The sequence below is a fragment of the Aotus nancymaae genome, unplaced genomic scaffold (genome assembly GCF_030222135.1).
Source record: "Aotus nancymaae isolate 86718 unplaced genomic scaffold, 86718_ANA_hifiasm-v0.15.2.pri h1tg000031l, whole genome shotgun sequence".
In the NCBI taxonomy this organism is placed as follows: Eukaryota; Metazoa; Chordata; class Mammalia; order Primates; family Aotidae; genus Aotus; species Aotus nancymaae.
Window position 1 is genome coordinate 2,333,918 of NW_026988444.1, and position 24,178 is coordinate 2,358,095.

The 24,178-nt window shown below is 46.8% G+C and overlaps 1 long non-coding RNA gene across 2 annotated transcripts in view; it reads right to left on the minus strand.

The window, feature by feature from the left end:
• Nucleotides 1-24,178, minus strand: part of LOC105704778 (uncharacterized) — an 85,095-nt gene that overhangs the window by 52,469 nt on the left and 8,448 nt on the right. Inside the window, exon 3 of one of the 2 annotated variants that reach the window (XR_010344987.1) lies at nt 2,375-3,346. The exons of the other annotated variant lie outside the window; for it this stretch is intronic. This is a non-coding gene — a long non-coding RNA (uncharacterized LOC105704778). The remainder of the gene's footprint in view (nt 1-2,374; nt 3,347-24,178) is intronic. 2 annotated transcript variants of the gene reach the window in all.

Genomic DNA, 24,178 nt, shown 5'->3' on the forward strand with positions numbered 1-24,178 from the left:
CTGCCTGTGGTGGCCTGGATGAGGCACAGATCTCAATAGTGCACCGTCTTCCAGCCTCTGTGTGTGTCTGCACCTTGCGCCTGTCTAGAAGCGAAATTACTCTCTTTCTGGTGATGGATATAGTAAGTACAGCTCAGTGCTTTCATTAATAATCTATAACTCTGACCTCTAAAATAGGAACTTAATTGACGTTTCCCCCAGTCTTAGCCAAAAGACAGCTGTCCAACAATATTAGGTAATGCTTTAGAATAAACTTGGCTAGGTATTTTCCCATCTTGGTTTATACAGTTTGATTCTCACAGCTTTTTGTGGAGGCCAACCCATTGCCAACGTCCACTTTCACTTTTCCAGTAATAATGATAGGGGCTGGAGTATGTAATGCTCACAAAAGACTGTCAGAATGAGACTGGGCCGCTAATTAAGCCATACCATGTCCATCCCATTAAGCTGCAAAATCATGAAGCGGGAAAACTGGTTCTTATTATATGAGCTGGGAGCATAGCAACTGCTGGAATGGCACGGAATGAGGCGCACGTGGTCAGCCAAGGCTTGCTTCTGCCAGACTTCTCCCCCTGTGGTCAGAAAAGAAAGGGGCCAAAAGCCCTAGAGATTAAATAATCAATTTTTTAAAAATCCAGATCACTGGCAGGGAGATTACATTATACCCCAAAAGAGTAGTTAACAGATTAGGGTATTTGTTTATAGAACCTCATGGAGTCATGTGACAGGACGGGAATGTATTCATTGGAGATGCAATCCAATGGGTCTGCTTCGTGCCTAGGTGTTGTGGTGTGTGTGGGTCCTTGGACATGGCTTAATTAACAGTGCTGGCAATGGGGAGGCCACATGCATCTGTTCTCAGCCTGGAGTACAACCTGAGAGAACCTGCCCAGCTTGTTTTCTAGGGGCTGGGCAGCCTGCAGAGGGACGGGGCTATTGGAGATCTGGCAAGCAGGAGGAGATTGCTGCAGACCACTACAGGGGCAGCACTGGTTGACCCCGAGGTGGATAACACGAAGCCCAGCTCAGTCCCTACCCAGAGGGGGCGGCAAGGGCTGTGAGCTCAGGTAAGCCGGCATACTCTGCCTCCTGCCACTCTCAATCCCATCCCTGGGAGGTATCAGTTCTAGGGGTGCTCAAAGTTCTGCCTACAGGAGGAGCAGAGAGGCAATAAGACCCCAGTCTCCAGTGGTTGGGGGAGTCCCTCATAAACTTCATCACAGCAGTGGCAGCAGCACGTAGGGAGGGAGCACAGACTCTCCATGCCTCCAGCAGCGCTGACCGGCGCAACCCCACGGATGAAAGGCAGGCAATGTGACGTGGTAGGAAAGCCAGACCATGCGATGGTGCTCTTAAAACATCTTAGAGGCACAGACCACGCGATGGTGCTCTTAAAACATCTTAGAGGCACAGACCACGCGATGGTGCTCCTAAAACATCTTAGAGGCACAGACCACGCGATGGTGCTCCTAAAACATCTTAGAGGCACAGACCACGCGATGGTGCTCCTAAAACATCTTAGAGGCACAGACCACGCGATGGTGCTCCTAAAACATCTTAGAGGTACAAAACAACATACATTACTTCTTTAAGAGTAAAACACAAAAATCATCTGTAATCCCATCACACAGAGAGAACCACTGGTAAGAAGTTTTGTGAAACACGTCAATTTACTTTGTATTTACTGTTTTTCACCTGTTATTTTCATTTCAGGTTATTATTCTATGCCTTCGGGTATTTTTCAATACGACCTATTTAATAGAAGTATAATGCTCATTTTCAGATATGTATAAATCCATCTCTCTATTGTTTGGATTTGAAGCTGACTTCATATTAAAATATATATGTGTGTATATATACATGCTTGTATATATGTATTTATCTTGATGTCAGCAGATTTCATTGCTAAAAAGAATTTCTTTTATATTATCTTTCATGATTTCCTTCTCCCATTGCATATGACATTCCAGATGGTTGTGGATAGGGTTGCCTCTCTGTCCCCACCCAAATCTCATGTTGAATTGTAATCCGCAGTGTTGTGGGGGGCCCAGTGGGAGGTGACTGGCTCATGGAGGCCGAGTTCTCATGAATGGTTTAGAACCATCCCCCTAGGTTCTGTATAGTGATGGAATGTTCACAAGATCTGGTTGTATAAAAATGTGTAGGCTGGGAGTGGTGGCTCACACCTAGCTATTCCAGTCACACCCAGCTTCCACCCCATTTCTCTCTCAGGCATTTTCCTGATGAAATTCTTGCCTATTTGATCATTTCTTTGCACTGCATCTTAGGGGACCTTGGGTAAAGCTACCTGATTCCCACTCCTCGCCAGATCTCCCCTGTGGATGGCTGTTCTGCAGGAGGTGTCTTGCCTCACCTTTTCCGCTGTCTCGGCTTCAGGGCACTGGGAGCCGTCAATGCATGGGACACATCCCGGTTCCCAGGCTGCTGGAATGTGAGGGTGCCTCCCTTCTTCACCTGCATGGTGACTCCTGAGGCCACATTCCCGGGGTCCTCAGCAGTCCCTCCTTCTTGTTTCTATGAAGGTGCATCCTGGCTGAGGCGTAGAAGATTGAGAAGTGAGCGGGCTGAGAGCAAAGAGAGGTAGTTGATAGAAATGAAGAAAGTCGTTCTGCTCAACTCACAGAAGCATCCAAGCAACGGACTGTGGGCGCTGCCGAGTTCCCCTGGAGCACAGGCACAGGTGTCTCCGTCAGGGGGCCAGGGAAAAGTTAAAAACACAAATAAGAACAAAACTTTGTGTAGGCAGTCTCTGTGCTGGGAAACAAACGGAGGTCCTGTGCGTTTCACACTGAGGCCATTGCCTGGTACCCGGGTCCATTTGCTCCTCTTGGGCGTCCCTTCTTCCCAGCTTCTGCCTGGAAAGGCCACTGTCTCAGTTTCCCTCCTGCGTTATTTTCACCTTCATCTGTGGAAGGGTAGAGCGACCGCACAGGGGGCTTCCTCCAGATGACATGTGAAGCGACAGCCATAGGAAACTAACTCCATCTGAAATTTTAATTTCTGCCAAGGGTTAACATTTTAAGTGGAATCCATGAGCCCACATAAAGCCAAGCCCAGCTCAGTGGTGGAGCGTCTATAGGAGTCATGAGGCAAGCATTTTCCATTTCCTCCTAAAAACAGAAATCTTTTCCCTGTAGATTTTGTCAAGCTGTTCTGCAGGTAGTTGCACTTTATACTGGGAAAATTATAATAATGTGAACTATGTTTGTTTTTAAATGTTGAATGATGTGGCAGTGTAGCTGAAATCGTGAATTTGGAGGCTGAACTGTAAGCCATTTTTGAAAGGAAGACAGTTCTCTGCAATAAGCATCTTGATCTTGAAACCCTTGAGGAGCAGGGACAGAGCAAAGAGTGCAGGTAAGACTGGGAACAAGAGCAGCAAAAGAAAATGAGCAAACCATACCGGGAAAGCAACCCTTGGCCAGCCCCACCAGCTATGAGCCATGTGCCAGGTGGAGTCAGGGGAGAAGCTCTGGGCCTGCCCTGCCTGCCACATTCTGGCCTTACTCCCAAGGTGTCCCTGAGGGCTGCACCCCAGAATCCAAGGATGTAAGGAATATGGTTTTGAGCCCTGCTCTGGTGAGGAAGGGATTGGCAGACTCTCAGGTCATGCTGAGGCTGTTCTCCTTTGCCGTTTCATGCATGTGTGTTTCGTGTGCGTGTTGAAGGGAGCAGACCGTGTGTCACTTATAAAACTTGGATTTAGTTCTTCAGAACAAATCCTTTTGGAATTCTTACAAAGCTCCAAGTTATCCAGAAGCCCCAGGGACCAAACACACATTCTGGTTGGAACTGTGATGCCCAGATGGGGCCGTCCTGGAGATGGAGCTCATGGAAGGTGGTCTCACAATGCGGGGTGGAGCAGGGAGGATGCCGGGCAGGGGTCACTTGATGCGGCCTGGCCAGGAGAGGCGGGCAGGATTCAGTGAGGATATCTCAGATTGCACAGAAATTAATACTTTATTTATACACATTCACACACATACAACACACCAAGAGACATAAGGGGGGGAAAAACTATGATAATTTGCTGTTCATGTGAGTTTCCACAGGTATACAAAACACTCTTGTATGCAAAATTCACAAGGCCTGGGCTCCTTCCCAGCACAGCTCTGCTCCCACCCCGGGCTTCACCTCATGTGCTCACAGCAGTGCGCTGGGCAGGGTGAGCCCCACGTCGCTCTCAGCACCTGAAGGGGAGCTGCTTGTCTTGGCAGGACCTTGAGAGTTAATGATGCATGTAATAGTGTGTGGGGAAAGTGAGAGACAATGGAGGATGGTGTGGTACAAAAAAGCAAAACTACGTGCTATAGAAATAGAATAATTTTTACATAAAACTGAAATCCTCCCTATCCTGAGAATATCAGGACTAGGACAAAATCATAGGATCACATCCTGAAGGACACCCTGCCCAACTCTGTTTACCCCTCTCAGTACCCTGGGGTGGGAGTATCTACCTAGGAAGTCACCTATCACAGGGCATTTGTGTGTATGTGCATGCGTGTGGGGGTGTGTGTGTGTGTGGGTCTGTGTGTTTATTAGTGTTTGCAGTCACTGTGAAGACACTAACTGTTTTGAACCAGACTTCCCAGTAATGCAGGACGAGATTGCCTGAAACAAACTAGAAATACCATAAAAGAAGAAATGGGAAAGAATGTCCAGGACAGCCTCAAATGTCTTTGTCTGTATTGCTGTTTTTGTAAATCTGGGGTGAATAAAAAGCTGCCACTCCACGGGTTTAAACTGGTCCTGGAATTCTTTTGTGGTGAGCACCACCTTGTGGTCTGCCCTTTTCATTTTCCTGAGAATACACTGTCAGGGTCTGGAGCTTGCTGCAACCTGGTTATCAGACTTGGGCTGGCCTCTCCTCGCCAGCATCCCACGCTTGCTCCACTCCTTCCCACCCTACCAGACCGTTCCCACTCCAGGGCTCAGACCCATCTCAGGCCTGCCCCAGTAAGCTCATACCACTTTCTCAAATTACGACTGAACATTAAGTTGCTGGCCTGAGCCCAGGGCCCAGGTGTCTCATTAGGGTTGCTGTGCCTCCCACACGGTCTCTCTGGGGCCACCCCCGGGAGACCATTCCCTACACAGTGCCCACCCACACTGCCCTTCCATATGCCCATTTTGCTCAAAACCTCTCTCTCCCCACTCCTACACCCCCCTTTGGCAACTTGCTGGGATTTTTTGGCATAACGGAGTGGATCTGGCCCATCCCCAGAACAGGAACCTTCCCAGTAGCGTGCCACCCTAGTCTCCAATCACAGTCAACTTCCACCACAAACACCTGGAGAAAGTGCCGCCCCAGCCACCGGGAAACTCCACATCCCTCCACATTAGGACCCATCCTGCACTCAGGGCAGTGCAGGCGTCTCAGCGAAGGCCACTGTGGATGCCGGCATAGCTCCACGTTGGACAACCTCGTGGAGTACAGTGATAAGCTCTGCTAAGGCCTGAAGCAAACAGGCAGAGTCAGGGTGTCATCCCAGATGGGAACATCAGATGGAAAGCACAGTCAGAGAACAAGATGGGGAAATGGAGAAAGGAATGGGAACGAGGTGGCTCCATGCACCAGGTACAGCTAGGCACTTGGGCTGATTGTGTTTAATTCATTCTCATAATAACTCTTTGGGAACCATTATTTTTCCCATTGTACAGGTGAGGATACTGAGGCTCAAAGTGGTTGAAAATGTGCCTTTTTATCTTGAATTTCCCTCACATGAGCACCTTACTATAGATACTCAAGTTCTACTAGCTTCTAACTCGTCCCACGTAAAGCAGCAGCCAAACTGCCCCGCCAAGGCCCCCTTTGGAGGGGGCATCTCTGGGCACCTTTCCTAGAGCTCTCTTTGTTACCACCTGCTGGTCACAGAGCAAAGGAGGGCTGCACCCCTCCACCATGGCTGCCAATGCCCTCCGGGAGAACATTCAGGGCTGACTGCTGAGGACCCAGGGTGTTGAGCACCTGTCCCTGCTGCAGCCAGCTGCGCTCCATACCGAGGTAGGCAAAACGCCCTGTCCCCCACTGGGCATCATAGCTGGGAACCTGGGCACACTTGAAAACTGCTCCATCATGCTCTGCCCACAGTCCCTCACTACAGGGCTCAGGCTATGGGGCCACTTTGAGGCAGACTCAGCTTTCCTCTGTACTCTGTGTGAGTCTTCGCTTGCCGTAACTAATTGCCACAAACATTGTGGTATAAAACAGCACACATTTATGATCTGTTCTGCAGGTCAGTAGTTCGGCACAGAACTTATTGGACTAAAATCTAAGTATTGGCAGGCTGTGTTCCTTCCTGGAGCTCTGGGGAGGGCCTGTCCCCGCTCAATTAGGTTGCTGACTGAACTCAGTTCCCTGTGTTGTAAAACCGAGGTCCACCCCACCTTGCCGGTTCAGCTGTCATCTGAAGTTTAGAGCCCACCCCTTTCCTTAGCTTGTGGCCCCTTCCTTCTTCCTCCAGGCAGGCAACTGTGGGTCATGCTTTCTCTCTTCACATCTGAACCCGCCTTTCACCTCTTCTTTCACTTTTAAGGATTTGTGTGGTTAGACTGGGCCATATGGAGAATCCAGGATAATCTTCCTATTTTAAGGTCAACTGATTAGAAAACTTAATTCCATCTGCAACCTTAATTCTCCTTTGCACGTAAGGTAACATGATGACAGATTCCAGGATTTGGACGTAAACATTTGGTGGGGCATGGGTGTGCATTATGTTCTTTTTCATACCCCCGTTTGTCCCCAGGATCCCATGGATAAGGTCAGCTCCTACCCACCAACACCTGCATCCTGGCTAGGTCCAGCCCTGCAACTCCTTGCCACGGTAAGTGCCATCCCAGACAGCCTCAAATGGGGTTTGAATACAGGTCAGTGTGACTTGCAGCCATCTGACAAGTGACATCCACAGAAAACAAGTGAATAACAAGTGAGATAAACAGGGAGTTTTTCCAGAGGGCTGTGGACCCCAAGAGCACATGGGCACAGAGTCTCTGGTTCTTGGTCCTCAGAAACATCACTAAAATCCAACTCTCTGGAATGACAGAGAGCCTGTCCTCCCTGCCTATTTTACAGAAAGCAGATATTCTCTCTTGCTCGGTCCGTCTCCCTGCTACTCTCCCCAAAGCTCTATCATGTCCCAATTTACCTCCAGACGGTCCCTGCGCACCATGAGGCTCTCTCCCGTCAGCTGCCCTCCTCTCATGCAGACACAAAATTCTGTGGGGTGGAGGCTGCTAAACAAGGCGCCCCTTGCCCAAGGCAGTCAGTTTTCCTGGGACCCAGGGAATGGTCAGAGTCAACACCAAATAGGGTAGACGGAGGGCAGCACTGATGATGGAAGGCAGGGGTGTGGGCTGGAAGGCTTGGAAACTAGGGAGACAGTGGCAGGCATTCTGGGGTATAGCACACACCAGGATCAGGAAGCTGGAGGACCAGGAAGCGGGGGTGGGGAGGGAGTGGGAAATAAGAAGGGAGAGGGTTAGGGGGAGGGTGGCCCTGAGCGAGTGTCCAGGACAAGAGTTGCTATCTGCTGCTGCCTTTAGCTTAGCGGAGTAAGAGAAAGGCCGAGGAGCTCTTTACATCACTTGCAGGGCTGCACGGTGAGGGGGGGAGGTCGCCACAGGGTGCAGCCACATTTTCCACAAAACAGGTTTGGTCACCCTCAAACTCGCAGGTGACTCCAGTGCTGAGAAGCCCACATTCCTAGGCTGGGGTGTATACAGCGGCCATCAAGACTCAAGGCCAATCACCATAATCAGGTATGGAGAATGATGTACCAAAAATGGTTGAAGAGAAGAGATCAGCATCAGAGATATGTTGCAAAAGCTTTGTAGAAACAGTAATACAACCAATCAGAGGGCAGTATGTTTTTGGGATCAGTGCTAGTGTGAAGACTGGGGCCATATAGTGAAGTTTAGCAGATCCTGAATTATGATTTTAGAAAACCTTTGAAGTAAGTAAGATTCATGTCAGAGTGTAAGGGTGTGGGCAGGGGAATGGCTGGCGGATTTGTCGGTCATGAACTGCAACAGGAGAATCCTGCGAGATGGAGGAGGGTCTTGGGAGGGGCTGAACTCCCTTCACGGACACCGTAGGCTCCTATAAAAACAGCTCAGTTCAGGGATGAGGGTTGCAGGGTGCATGGGGGTCAAGAAGTTTGAAGTAAATCTGACAGAGATACTCCCATCACTACAGAGCTAATAACCCCAAGTCTGTGGGCCCAAATTATTCCTCAGCTCTGAGACTTTGCTTACAGACAGTAGCCAGGCAGCCAAGATCCTGTTCATACCTGACCAGCTGGCTGAGAAGATAGAAGAGGAAGGCTTTGCATGTCATCCTCCAATGGACTAGTGTTCTGTTTTGTTTTGTTTGAGACAGAGTCTTGCTCTGTCACCCAAGCTGGAGTGCAGTGGTACAATCTCAGCTCACTGCAACGTCTGCCTCCTGGCGATTCTCCTGCCTCAGCCTCCTACGTAGCTGGAATTACAGACATGTACCACCCACACCCCACCAGTTTTCATACTTTTGGTAGAGACGGGGTTTTGCCTTGTTGGCGAGGCTGGTCTCAAGCTCCTGGCCTCCTGTGATCTACCCACCTTGGCCTTCCAAAGTGCTGGGATTACAAGTGTGAGGCCCTGCGCCTGGCCTCCAACCAATTAGTTTTGAAGAACTCTCAGGACCTGCAACCCGCTGGAAGGGATTACTGATGTCATTAGGGGCCTCCCTGAAACGCCATGCAATGGCGGCATGGCACACACTGACCCCGGCTGAGCCCACAGTGGCCAGTTGCTTTGGCTTGGCTTCTGTTTAGATGGGAAGCAGCTCCCCATGTCCCTTGGCTGAAGGTTCTCCTGGAAGCTGACCAGGACCCCTGTGGGGATGAACAAAGCTGACACCTCAGCACCCGAATTCACACAGTTAAGCTCCACTGATCCTGGGATATAAGTAGATAAAGCGGGAGAGAGGACTACTTTGTTTAATTTCCCAGTATCCTCTGATTGACTTAATGAAAAAATTCTGATGTTAAGCTCCCAGAAAAGGATTTTCAGAGCTGAACTTGAGCTGGGTATACCACCTACATCCTGTGTTCTGTGTTCACAAACACAGAGCACATTCATGTCTCATCTGTCTTTCCCTGCCCTTACTTCCACGTGAGAGCAGCCACTTGTGATCCTGTCCATTTAAAACAATATGATCACAGGCCTGGGGCTCTAGGCACTGGACGCAGAAGAGAAAAAGACGTGATAAATAACATTTAAAGCACTGCAAAGTTTGATTTTCATGTCTAATATCTGCCCCTAGAGATTCTGCTAAATGTCTTTTTTCCCTCTTCATAAATTCTTATGATAACAACTTTATTTGGGAATTAATCCAGATTCCCATTATTCATTGAATCACACTTTCTCAGCATGTGAGTTCCTCCCTCGTTGTAAGTTACAAAGCCTTGAGAGCTACATCAACTCTTTCTGGCCGCTGGGAAGACAGGAAGGTACTGCTAGTCCTCCTGTTTCAGATTTGTATCTGAAAAGCATTCATGTAGTTTTAAAGGGTTTCCAAATTAAAACCAGGGTGAAAACTGACCACTTGGAGAATTCTATTTATACTATTATGGGATGCTTTAAATACACTTCCATCAAGCCTACTGCCATTGGCTCTAATAGACAGAACAGGCATCCCTCTTGCAGTAGCACTGTGGAAGAGTTAAGCACCCAAACTCTGACGTCAAAATCCTGACTCCATCCCTCACTAGCTGTGTGACCTCAGATAAGTTACATAACCCCTCTGAGCCTTGGACTCCTCATTTGTATAGTGGAGAAAATAGCACCCATTTATGGGGCTGCTGTAAGGAAGAAGTAATATGGTGCAAGAGGAGCTGAGACTGCTGCTTGGCAAACAGTGAACATTTGCTGAGAGCCTGCTGTGCACCTGGCACTGTTCTAAGTTCTTCACATGTATTAATTCATTGAACTCGCTCAATAGCTCGGAGGCTGGACATCATTATCCCTACTACGGGCAGTGACCACTCCACAAATATCAGTCATTATCCACTGATCTTGACGCCTACAACGCATTCACCTTGAAACCATCCACACTTCAGCTGGGAAAACACCCCCTCCCTCTCCCACCTCCATTCCCCACCCATTCCCCACCCAGCCTCTAGGCCCAGGGATTCTGGGCAGGGTCGATTACATGACCTGGGTCTAAGCCAATCAGAGCATCTCACTGGCGTCACCACAGTGATTGGTCCATGTGGGCACATGACACCGCCGGGGCCAGGACTCCCCAGAAAGAGCCTGTCCCTCCTTCCTGCTGGACTAGCTTGAGAAGATGTGAGGCTGGCGCTGTCACAGTACTGGGCGGAGGGCCTGTCTGAGAGGGAGCCAACCTCGAGGAAACTGCGTCAGCAATAGACAAGCAGACACCAGCTCTGTGACGTCACGTGAGCCCACGCAGGACGCCCACCTGCAGCCGGGACCCACTCGGCTTCGCTGCTTGTACCCACCGACTCCCTTTGGGTTAAGGCAGTTTCGTTGGAATTCCTGGCATATGAGAGAGATCGAGTCCTAACAGATACTAAAATGTAAAAAATATAAAATGTATCTCGGAGAATGATGCCCTTTCCTTCCTTTCCAAGCATCGGGGCTTCTCAGGGAAGCACTGGGGTGTAAGCTTCAGCCCCAAAATGCATCCCCACACTTTTCTCCCTCCAGTCGGAGCAGAGACCACTGGGGCCTGTTGCAGCTGGGTGGGGCCGATGTCGTCAAGGCCAGGCTAATGCCTCACCGACCTCTCGGCTCCTTCCAGCTCCACTGACAGAAAGAAAGCGCATTAGATTACCAGCGTGGGGAAAGGCAGGGTGCAGAGTTATTGCCTGATGACTGTGGAGTTACTGTTTAGGTGATTTTTAAAAAGTGTGGAAATAGTAGTGATAGTTACACAACTTTGTGAGTGCTACTAAAAATGACTCTTAGAACTTAAAAATGGTTAAAATGGAAAATTTTAAAGTATATACATTTTACCATAACAAAACACTTTAAATTTAAAGTTTTCTTAAAAATTCTTTTTAAAACTTTAAAAAGTTTAAAAAATAAAATAAATAATAATAAGAAAAAAAAAAGCTTGGCCGGGCGCAGTGGCTCACACCTGCAATCCCAGCACTTTGGGAGGCCAAGGTGGGTGGATCATCTGAGGTTACAAGTTTGAGACCAGCCTGGCCAACATGGTGAAATCCTGTGTTTACGAAAAATACAAAAATTAGTCAGACGTGGTGGCAGGCGCCTGTAATCCCAGCTACTCGGGAGGCTGAGGCAGGAGAATCGCTTGAACCCAGGAGGCGGAGGTTGCAGTGAGCTGAGATCCTGCCATTGTACTCCAGCCTGGGTGACAAGAGAGAAACTCTGTCAAAAAAAAAAAAAAAAAAAAAGCTGTACTGACGACAAGCTGTGGGCCTCTGGATAAGTCTCATACCTGCTCTGGGTCTCATTCCTTCACCTTTATATGGCAATAAGAGAACCTACCACATCCAGAGTTTCGTGATGGACAAGGGATCCCAAGGTCCAGCCCGCAGTTACCACTCTATAAACAGCAATGCCCAGAGCAGCCTCAGAGCCTTGGTCCCCACAGTCAAGGCCTGGGAGGTCACCTGGAGCGACTGCAAAGGCCTGGGCCAGGCTCCCCAGGGCAGCCACACAGACTCCCGCCTGCAGCACAGGGCCCTGGGAGGAGTGGAGTGACTGCAAAGGCCCGGGCCAGGCTCCCCAGGGCAGCCACACAGACTCTCGCCTGCAGCACAGGCCCCTGGGAGGAGTGGAGTGACTGCAAAGGCCCGGGCCAGGCTCTCCAGGGCAGCCACACAGACTCCCGCCTGCAGCACAGGCCCCTGGGAGGAGTGGAGCGACTGCAAAGGCCCGGGCCAGGCTCCCCAGGGCAGCCACACAGACTCCCGCCTGCAGCACAGGCCCCTCCATGTCCTCTGCCTTTCCTGCCCACTGTGATCTGCGAGCCACTGGAAGGAGGTCTGAGCTTGTCCCAGGCCACTAGCCCAACTGCAGGCCCTGCCTCCGCCTCACCTGCTCAGTCACCCAGTCTCTGCATCATATCCTTCCCACCTCTAGCTGTTGTATTAACAGTCATCTAAGCTGCCATGTGTGTGAGTGGGCCACAGGATTTGCTGGTGGATATATCAGGAAAGTTATTTATCACAAAGATCTGCTTATAGACTCTTGCAAAGTTAAGTAGCTCTGAAAGGAAGTTATTATGTTTGTAAAGACAAACATAATAACTTCTTTTGGGCAAATGGGACAATGTTTTGCTATCCACCCAAATTATGTCACCAATGATTGAACTCTTCAAAGAATTCAAATCATGTGGAATGTTCCCAGAGCCTTCTGGAAAGGAAGACTAAGTGTAGGCACCTTGACTGCACAGGATGGAGGGCTGGGTGTCGTAGGGCCCTCCAGAGGGCCTCGGGACAGAACCTCAGCAGATAGTGGCAGCTAAAGACCCAGGTCAGTTCTCAGATTGACCAGACACCTCCCACCAGTCCATTCCTGCCTGTGGATGGCCTCCTGAGAACCAACTTCTGACCAGAAGGTCACTGTGGGTGGTACAGGGTGGGAATGAAGGACTTACACAATCTTAACGGCCCCTCCACATTCCTCACCCCTTACCAAGAGTCACAGGCTTTTTTGTCTTCCCTCAGGGTTAGACCTGTCAAACAGACATAATGTCAATGTCCTTGACCATGATACCTCTAAGACATTCTTGGATGAGTTGGGGCTCAGAAAACGGTACCCCATAATATGGCACTTTGGTATGCTGAGGAGTTTTGAGTTAAAGGAAATCAAAAGGCCTCAGAAATAAGCTTTAGAACTAAGGTCTCTCTCTCCAGTCTCCTTTCAACCCCCTGTCTAGTGTATCTGATCCACTTTCTTTCCCGAAGCACCAGGAGGGACTCTTTCTGAAATTTCTCTAAGTTGTGCCACTGCACCTGGTCAGAAATGTAATTGTCTTAAGACACCCTTCCTAGGAATATCATGCAACAACCAGGAAAGATTAACTACTGGAGAAGAGAAGAGACTAGGAATCATCACCCTTCCAGACAGACTTTTCACCCATTCTTCTGAGGATAGCTCCAAGAAATTACCTGGGAGACTTTATCTGCATAATAAGACAACCTTTGTTCACAGTGTAGTTCTGCCCCTCACCCTCCTGCCACCTGCCCCAGAACTCAGAGGTACTTTGTCCCAGGCTATTATCTATTCTTTCAGCTCACTCATTTTCCTTAGAAATCATTTACTACCCCTCTAAAATTTCCTGCAGTCCCCCACTTCCCTGTCCCCTATGAAGAGGGTATATAAGCCTCAACCTCCTGGCCCTTCTTTGGGTCTCATACTTGTAGGACTCCCATGGCCAGATGCACATTAATAAATGTGTAAGCCATTTTTCTCCTGTGAATCTGTCTATTGTCAGTCATTTCAGCGAAACTTCAGAAAGGGTGGAAGGAAAGCTTTCTCTCCACCCCTACAGATGCACTGGCCATATTCAATGTCTTTCCTCATCTTTCATATAATATCTGAGAGAGGAGATAGAAGCTATCAGTCCCTTTATAGACTAGTTTTCTTAAAGAACTGAATTCACTTCCACATTCTACTGGGCAAAGTAAAATGCAAGGTCGGCTCAGGTTCTTGACGTGATTAGCTGCACGTGCACAGGGCACCGTCTTTGGACTCAGTTTTTCACAGCTGATGATGATATTGTTCACTCCTTTTTAAAGCTATATAGCACTGTATTGAGAGAATGTGCTTCTATGTCTCAGCATTTAGGCTGTTTTCAATTACATGTGATGCCTTAGTGAATAAGACTGTGAATGCTGTTGGGCCAAAAGGTAGATGTATTTGTTACCAGAGGCTGCCATAACAGAGTGCCACAAACTTTGTGGTTAAAAATAACAGAAACTTGTTCCCTCATAGCTCTGGAGGCCAGAATTCCAAAATCAAGGAGTCAGCCAGGTTGTACTCTCCAGGAAGTTTCCAGGGAAGAATCCTTCCTTGCCTGTTGCAGTTTCTGGTGTTGCCAGCAAGCCTTGGCATTCCTTGGCTTGTAGCCGCATCACTCCATCCTCTGTCCCTGTCATCCCATGAACATCTCCCTGTGTGTCTGTGTCTATTCTTCAATTCTTATAAAAACACTAGGCATATTGGGCTTAAGATCCACCCTAATTCAGTATGACCTCATCTTAACTTGATTAACTCTGCAAAGACCCTATAACTAAATGAAGTTACATTCACGGGTTCCAGGTAAGCATAAATTTGGGGGGAAACATTCACCTCTTACAGGAAATGCATGCATATGGTAGTTATATGGTGTCAAGTTCCCCTTCTTGGAATCATACCATGTTGCTCTCCCCCAAGGACTAAAGGGAGCAGCTCTGTTCCTGCAGCCACAGCAATGCAGCATGTGGTTGAGCTTTTGAATTTTTGCCAATCTGATATGTGAAAACCAGTATCTCTGTTTTTTATTTTTTGTTTTTGGATACAGTTGAGCATTTTTTCTTATGTATTCATTTGTACATTGGCAGAGGAGCATCTGTTCCTATGTTTGCCCATATTTCTAGTGGGTTTTTGGTCTGTTTTCCTCAATTTCTTATATAGAATTTGTATGGGATTTTCTATTAATCCGTTTCTGTTGTCCATTTTTATGTGTCATTTCCTTGACCGTTTAGAAAGAATCATGGCTCACACAAGCTTTTCTGCTGTGTTATTTTTGTGGTGTGTTTTAAAAACATGGCAATTTGGCTTTAGAAGTTTCCTGGCTATGTTTCCTTCTTCCAGCCATATCTGGACCTTCTCTCTCCGGTTTCTCAACTGCCCTTTTTCCTCAAACTGTTTATTCCACCCCTAGACATTTCTTCTGGGCATGGGGCCCTGTCCTGGAAGAAACCCCTGGTAGGTAATTTTGAGGGTCAACAGGGCCCAGACAGCCCTGGTCCCTTCAACTTTAGCAGTGACAGCTGTAATCACTGCTACTGAAGCCGGCAGTGCCCTTCCCAGCTTCAGCTGCCGTGCTCAGCTTTCTGTGCTTTATGGTGAAAACTTTTTGGCTCTCTTGGGTTCTCCCCATCTCAGTCCTGTTGCTTTCTTATGTTATTTCTTTTACACAAACGCAAACTTACAAGTCTTCGGGCTGTTAATGGTTTATTCCCATCTGCTTATATTTTGATGTTCCTAAGAATGCCTTTTGACCTAGCTTTATTGTTTATGTCATCCATGGCTTTCTGATTCCACATCTAGTTTTCTGTCTGTTCTTATGGGGGAATTCAGAGAGATTCAAAAACTGCACTATCATCAGGATGGTGGTTCCTCACTCGTCTCTCCCCAATCTTTAATAAATCTTTATTTATTAGTGAAATTAACCCAGTGTCTCTGATATATATTGCAGCTACTTTCTACTATGTTTTTAAAAACGTAGTTATGTCATTTTTTTCGTATATATAGGTGCTATGGTTTGAATATTTGTCCTCTTCAAAATCATATGAAACTTAATCCCTAATGTGGCAGTATTGAAAGGTGGGGCCTTTAAGATTGGGTCATTAAGGCTCTTCCCTCTTAAACAGATTGATCCATTCATGGATTAAGGGGTGACTGTCAGCTAATGGTGACTTCACAAGAAGAGGAAAAACCTGAGTCAGTGCACTCAGCCCCCTCACCATGTGATGTCCTACCCCAACCTGGGCCTCTGCAGAGTCCCCAACAGCAAGAAGGCCCTCATAAGATGCAGCCCCATGACCTGCAGCCACAGCAAGGCAGCATGTGATCGACTTCTCAGCCTCCATAACTGTAAGAAATAAATTCCTTTTCTTTAAAACTACCCAGTTTCAGGTATTCTGTTATAGGCAACAGAAAATGAACTAAGACAACAGGTTTCTTTGCAATGTTTATATGTCCTTTTTTGATCATTTTATCTTTCTTGGCGTCTCATCTGGATTTCGAGTCGTAATGAAAAAGCTTTTCCCCATAGGTGGATTCACTCATGTTGCCTCCGAGTGCTTGTTTGATTTTATCTTTTACATTTGTATTTCTAATTCATTTAGAGTTTACTGTGTACCATGTGAGATGTTTATTTAATAGTCTCTGTCATTTATCAAAAAGCTAATCATTTTCCAGCACTTGAAATGTCACCTTTGTCATATATTAAATTTCCATATGTACTTGAGTTATTTCTAGAGTTTCTATTCTGTTGCATTCACGCGTCTATCTAGTCATGCACAAATAACAAGGTTTATTTTTAAAATATTTTCATTTTAAAACATTCATTATGAAATATTAAAAGACATTCAAAATGGATCAAAGAGTAAGATAATGATGACCCATGTACCTATCACCTAGTTTAGGGAAAAATTAATTACCACCACAGCTGAAACCTTGGTAAACCCAGACTAAAATTCTAAGTCCCCTCAACTGACTGAAATTGAATCCCCCTGTCAGCTGAGGCATTCCAAAGTAAACCTGAATAACTATTTCAGGCCATAATGGGAAGGGGGATTCAGACATGCCAAATTATACCCTCCTCCCTTTGGAATTCAGGCACAACTAATCAGCATTAACATTAAAACAGGAATGTTAATTTGGACAAAACAGGCTCTTTGTAGCAATAGGATAACCTGACTCTAGTATAGCATCACATGACAGCAGACACTGAAAAAAATCAAAGTATATATATATATATATATATATATAGAGAGAGAGAGAGAGAGAGAGAGAGAGAGAGAGAGATGGAGTCTTGCTCCGTCACCAAGCTGGAGTGCCAGTGACACAAGCTCAGCTCACTACAACCTCCGACTCCCTGGTTCTTTGATGTATTTTTAATAGCCCTGGAAAGCTGTTTCATGTGAGGAAAATCTACATTCTATATAGAATCATCTCCCCATTTCAGATCTTTTCCTGACCCAGGAGAGAATTAACTAACAGTTGGCACCTTTTAAGGCCTTATAAGAGACATGTACCATCTATTCTACATAGTAAGAACCTTGGTCTCCACAGCCCCTTATCTTAACCTGGACACTCCTTTCTATTGATTCCAGGTCTTTAGATAATATAATAACTTAATCAATTGCCAATCAGAAAATCTTTTAATGCATCTATGACCCGTAAGCACACCCCCACCATGCTTTGCTGGGACAGCTGCAATATATATAAGAGAAATATATATTTGTCCCATCTTTCCAGAGCAAATCAATGTATATCTTACCGGTACTGATTGATGTCTTATGTTCCTCTAAACTGTATAAAACCCAATCACTTTGGGCCAATGTTCTTAGGGGCTGTGTCATGGGTCATGATCCTCACATTCGGCTCAGAATAAATCTCTTCAAATATTTTACAGAGTTTGACTCTTTTTCATCAGCACCATTATGTGTACCCTTCCCCCAGTAATATCAGCAGACATCCTGCTGGGAGAAGGGTACAATGAATCCTACCAACAACCATATGAGTGATATTGGAATGGGATACCTCCCCAGTTGAGCCTTGAGACGAGACCACAGCCCAGACAACACCTTAATCACAGCCTCGTGAGTGACCCTGACAGAGAGAACACAGCTAAACTACACAAACATTCCTGAGCCACAAAAAGCATGAGATAACAGATGTCTGTTATATTAATCTGTCACAATTTGGGATTTTTTGTTATGCAATCTTAATTGATATAGAAACAGACTTGTGAATTTTAGAAGCCCCAAGAGAACTAAAGGAATTCCTCAAGGCAATATGGTTCACGCTAATGTGAGGGCTGAATGTATTTGCCGCTGTATCCCAGCACTTAGTGAAGTGTCTGGCACACAGTAGGTGCTTAATAAGAAAATGGCTCCTGGAAAAAGAAGAACAGACATGGGTGAGGATGAGTGGATCTTGGAATGAGGAAGTAGGCAGAGTGAATCCCAGTGTGGAGGCTGTCTGCAATTGAAAGGGGTATCAGGAAAAACATGGATTCACAGTGTGTCCTCAGGTATTCTGCTCTGACTGGGTATAAAGCCATTTCCAGGCTGCCTCTGGCAGATCCCCAGGAGTTTGGACATACCTGGAGAGAACACTCACCGGGGCCTCCTCAATCTGTGCAATGCTGCTGAGAACATGGGCTTTGGATTCAGAGAGCCCTGAGTTTCAATCCCTGAGAGTTGTGTGACCTTAGAATAGTTATCTGACTTCTCTGAACCTTGATTCTTCATTTGGTATCATGACTACTGCAAATAAATCAAATGAGGTAGCTCAATGAATGGTCATTCAAATCCATCCAAATCCACTTTAAAAAGCATCCTCAACTTTTATCAGACAGGCATCTCCCAAGACATGCAACAGCCTCAAGCTGGTTCCTGTTGGCCCCTCCTACGGCCATGGTCTTCTACAGAGGCCAGGGACTCAGTACCCTGGGGGCTCACACACCCCTTTGAGAAGGCCATGAACACTGGGGAAAGTTATGATGAACAAAAAGTACCTTTCCCCAGGAAGCTGTAGTAGAAGCCCCTGCTTTGGACTGCGTTTCTGCAGGGAGTGGACTGTGCTCCCTGCAGGACCCCCTGCCCAGTGCAAAGACCTAGGGGTTCCCAGAGAAAAGCCTTCCTGACACCTCCCCCTTCTACTCTCCCAGGAACTTCATCCAGTTTTCCCATGGATGCTTCGGGCTGATCTCAACATTTCCCCCCACCTCACGGACAAGGACCAGGTCCACTCAGCTTGGACCACCTGATTCAGGATGGAGCCAAGAAGGGGCTGCAGCCTGAGGAAGCCTGCCAAGACTTAGACAAGCATACAGCACGTGGAAAGGGACTCCCCAAAAGCACCCTTAAAGGGATTGCCACTTTTTAAAAAAATGAGGAAAAGGAAAAATAACGAGAGGAGGTAAAGTTATGCCCAACCCAAGGCCAGATCTGAAGGAATGCAGATTCCTTCAGCCAGGGGGAAATTAAGGCTCCTGCATGGTGCCACAGTACCCTCTGGTGGGAAATACTGAGATTGCACCAAACGTCTCCAGACTTGCCTAGCTTGACCCTCTCAACTCTACTTTGGAGGGAAGAACACTGGAAATTATTTCCCAAAACTGCATTCCCTCTGGAAAAGTTAAGTACAATGCTTGATTTCCACTATTAAAGGTAAAAAAAGACATGTCTTAAAACCCTGTGTGAATAAGGTTATGGGAAATCCCAACTTAGCATCCCCGTAATTAACAAAAATCACATTTGCCCATGTCCTGAGCCAAGAATAATCTAACACAATGCTTAAGACAGCCTTACCTTGCAGCCTGGCTATTAACTATGGTTTCACAGGTGCAGGCATAGACTCGGAGAGGGGCTACAGGCTTGCCCAAGATCACACTGTCAGTGCCAGGATTCTCAAGCCTGGGCTCTCGAATGCACCGCTATAAACTGCACAGGAAAAACATGACCATCTCCGCTTGGTTCCCTCAAAATGTATGATTATGTTTTTTTTTATTCCCAACATTGTTATGTTTATTTTCTCACTGGATATTGGCTTTCCATTAAGCACTCCAAAGCCTCATTTCTAGGAAAGTGTAAGTCATCCCTTTGAGAAAGTTCATTGATCACACACTGTTTTCAAGGTGGGTGGGCTAGGCACTGTGGGAAGAGTCCACTGGTGGGAGGCTCGCATTAGCCTAAGGTGACTTTGGTGACTCTGACATAAGGCTATGCTGAGATGCTCTGAGCTTTGAAATCAATGTGTGTCACCAGTATAAAGCCTGGATTAGGCTTGGGGGAGGGGTCACTGTGACACAGACAGGCTTGGGTGCAAAGTATACTGGGACCTGAAGACCCTTGAGTAAACAGAAGGCAGGAGAGGGGAGGAACAGGCAATGCTCAGGATTAGGGACCCTGATCAAGCAAATAGGACATGGCAACCACGAGAAATCTGGGGCAAATAGTTTGGCAGCAGCCTTCATTTTAGCACAGAAATGCTGACAGATTTCTCCTTGCACACCCACTCTGATCTGTTGGTAGGAGCAGGCTGAAGTTCTTCGTTGGGAGGACTGTGAACAGGACTCTGCCCAGCGCAAAGACCTAGGGGTTCCCAGAGAAAAGCCTTCCTGACACCTCCCCCTTCTACTCTCCCAGGAACTTCATCCAGTTTTCCCATGGATGCTTCGGGCTGATCTCAACATTTCCCCCCGCCTCACGGACAAGGACCAGGTCCACTCAGCTTGGACCACCTGATTCAGGATGGAGCCAAGAAGGGGCTGAGTTCTTGGCTGGGAGCCAAGAACTCCCAGGCTCCATGGGAAAGTCAGCTGTGATTGATTAGTGATGGCTGCCATGGTCAGCATCTGGGGTAGCAGCAGGATTCAAGCCTTGAATTTGCAGTTTCTGCTTCCAAGAGAGCTGCCTGCACACAAGAAAACTATGCCAAAAGGCTGGGTATGGAGGAAATAACCTAACCCAACAGGAGAAAATCTGAAAGAACGAGATAAAAGTACTAGATCCTGAACCTAGTGGGAATGGATAGGGTTCTAGGTGATCCTGTAGGTGTATGGAAGACATAAGTAATCAGCATAAACAATCAGGAAGTATTGCAGGACAGAAAACAGATGTCTCAGGCAGACATATCAGACGATACTGGGGAGGGCCACTATAAAGAGAGAAGGGAACTCCTTGGAGGTCAACATGGCTGTCCTGTCCGCAGTTCTCCTGGCGCAGTTCTGGAACTGAGGTCTGGGAAAGCAAGTTATGCGGGGAGAGCAGCATCTGAACGTGCTTTTGTCCTCTTCGTCAGAATTGTCATGGGAGCTGAAAGCATCAGCCCGTCTGATATAGTTTGGATCTGCGTCCAACCAACTCTCGTGTCTGATTGTAATCCCCAGTGTTGGAAGTGGGGCCTAGTCGGAGGTAGCTGGATCACAGGGGCGGATTTCTCATGAATGGTTTGGTACCACTGCCTTGGTGGTATTCTCGTGACAGTGAGTTCTCCTGAGATCTGGCTGTTTAAAAGTGTGTGGCAACTCCCCACTCTCTTGCTCCTGTTCCCACCATGAGAAACATCTGTTCCCCCTTTGCCTTCCACCATGATTGCAAGTTTCCTGAAGCTACCCCAGAAGCCGAGCAGATGCCAGCATCATGCTTCCTGTACAGCCTGTGGAACCATGAGCCAATTAAACCTCTTTTTAAAATAAATCATCCAGTCTCAGGTATTTCTTTATAGCAGTGTGAGAACAGACTCATACAACATCCTACTGCTTGAGTCATAGAAGGCAAAAGGAAATGAGCAAGGGTGGATGGAAAACAAGGAAGGTAAAAGCAAGGTGATATCCTGTTCTCAGGGAATAAATTAAAGTGAGCACACTAGTATTCATTCAGCAAGCATTTATGGAAGACCTGCTATGTGCAGTGCTCATAATACAACCAGCTTCATGGAGCTCACAGAATTAAAATAAAACTAGAAATCAAAAGCATAATAACATGTTCTATATTTCCACTCACGCCATTAGCCATGACACACGTCCTTACTCAGGAAACAGCTGATGAGTGTGAGAGCGGCCTTCAATGATGTCACGTGCCTGGAAGCCACCCTGCTCTAGAAACACCATTGCTTTGCTCTCGGGTCTCTGTGTGCCTGCGCTCTTCCTCCATGCTTTATTTATAACCCCTTTGCCTCTACCACTGCCATCATTTTTTGCAGCTTTTCTTTATTCCTCCAAACTTTCCCTAACATGTATCTGCCCTTAGCTCCAGGGCCCTTCTGAAGTTTTGCAAAAATGTTCTCTTTTATTATTCACTTGTGAACACAAGCATTAGTAAAAAGGAGGAGAAAAAAAGAAAGCAAAGTGTCCTATTTTTAAAGTTTGAATTGTTAAAGTTGTCTAAGATTAGAAGAACAAAATCTTCATTGATTTTTAATATGGTAAGGAAATACTTTTCACCCAGAATCTAGCTCTTCAAGCTTACCGTAATGTTCATTTCCACGTTCCCTATCAACATTTCCCCATAAATCTAGTCTGGATTATTATACATAATGACCAAGAGATATACACAATATTATTTTCACGTTTTTTCAAAGTTATTGCAGAAAGACTACTTTTACATAGACTTGATGTTTATGAATTTAATAGCTCCAAAATATTCCCTTCAGTTGACTGACGACGGCACGTTTAACCATTCACCTATTAGACATTTAGGTCTTTTCAAGGGGTTTAGCTATTGTACTTCATGCTGCAGTCCCAGTTTTAGTTATAGCTTATTTCCTCTTTTTAATAACTTACTCAGGATAACTTCCCAGAGACAGAACACTAAGTCCAAGGCTAAGACTGTTTCATCGCCCCTGTGTATTGCTACCTGGCTTTCCAAAATGGCAGCATCTCCTGCCACTAGGGATGACATTGTCAAAAGATCCGTTGGAAAATTCACTGGTCATGGACATAAATGTCCAATGGCAATGGTCTGATGGCGGCATCCCCCAAACTCCAGTTCCTCCAGAGGACAACTCATCAAAATTAGTAATCTCCTCTACTCTGCTGAGAGTGCAATGCCTCAGGAATAAGAAAAATAATGCATCCTATTCTTATCCTATCTGTTCTTCTCACCCCAGTGGCCCCTGCTCAAAGAGGCAGCACATGCTCTGGGGCAGGATTGTTTCCACCCTAAGCAGAAAGCCCAGGACTCCTGGAACAAGGAGGGCTGGCTCAGGGTCAGCCTATTCCTGTAGCTGCTTCCCAGCAATTCTGACACAGGCCCTTGTTGGCAGAGCCACTGTCATCGCTTGGGGCCCATCCTCTAACCTCAGGTCCTGCTGCCTCCAGTCAGGTAAACCACTGGAAATCTTTCTCACTGATACCCATGAACTCTCCACCTCTTGCCTGCCTGCCTGCCCGGACTCTAAACCTGACACACTTCACAGCTGCAAGTGATCTGTGTTTAGTTTTCTTCTTGCAGGTTTGGCAGGGGATAATATCACATTCCTCTCTCTTTAGGTGATCTTCCTGCATGGGGCATTCGGGGGTGGGTAACACATGCTCTCCAGCACAGAGGCCACTCTACCATCACTGGGGCCCCAACCCCCTGTCACCAGACTAGGTGTGCTGAGTGTCTTCCATTTGTCCCTCCCATCCACTCTCCATGCTCCCCTCCCCACTGTGCCTCAGAAGGCCAGCTGCATGAGCAACTGCTGTAGACTTCCTGCCCTCTGCTTCCTGTTGGGCTCAGCCAATGGGGAGCCCCGGCAGGAGATCAGAGGGAGAGAGGGGAGGAAGTTCCTCTGAGCATTGACTCCTCACTCCCTCCCTGTCTGGCTGGTCCCCTAATGAAAGATCAGAGTCCCGGCCAAGCAGTCTTTGCTAGGCTCCACTAAATATTCTCTCCATTTGTCTTACAACAATTCACCCACCGAAAGCTTACAATTCAGTGGTTTTTAGTACATTCACAGAGTTGTACAAACACCACCACAATAGAAGTTTAAAATATTTTCATTACTTTGGGAGGCCAAGGTGAGTGGACTGCCTGAGCTCAGAGTTTGAGACCAGCCTGGGCAACATGGCAAAACCCTGTCTCTACTAGAAATACAAAAAATTAGCTGGGCATGGTGGTGTGCGCCTATAATCCCAGCTACTCAGGAGGCTGCCTCATGCGAAACATTTGAACTCAGGAGGCGGAGGTTGCAGTGAGCAGAGATCGCAGCACTGCACTCCAACCTGGGTGACAGAGTGAGACTCTGGTCTCAAAAAAAAAAAATTCGTCACCCCAAAAAGAAACCCCAGATCCATTAGCAGTAGTTTCCTACTTCCCCAAACATCCCCACCCATGGCAACCATCAATCTGCTTCTCTCTAAGGACTTGCTATTCTAGACACTTCATGTAAATAAAATCATACAATATGTGCTTTGTGCATCTTTATGTGCATACAATATGTGCTTTGTGTCTTCTTTCACTTAATATGTGTTTTCAAGATTTAACTATAGTGTAGCATGTATCATCACTGTATTCCTCATTATGGGTGAATAATATTTTGCTGTATGGATATGGCACATTTTATTTACTCATTTGTCAGTTCATGAACATTTGGGTTTTTTCTTCTTTTTGGCCACTATGAATAAAGCTTGCTATGAACTTTCAAGTACAAGTGTTTGTGGAAATATACGTTTTCCTTTCTCTCGGAATGAAAG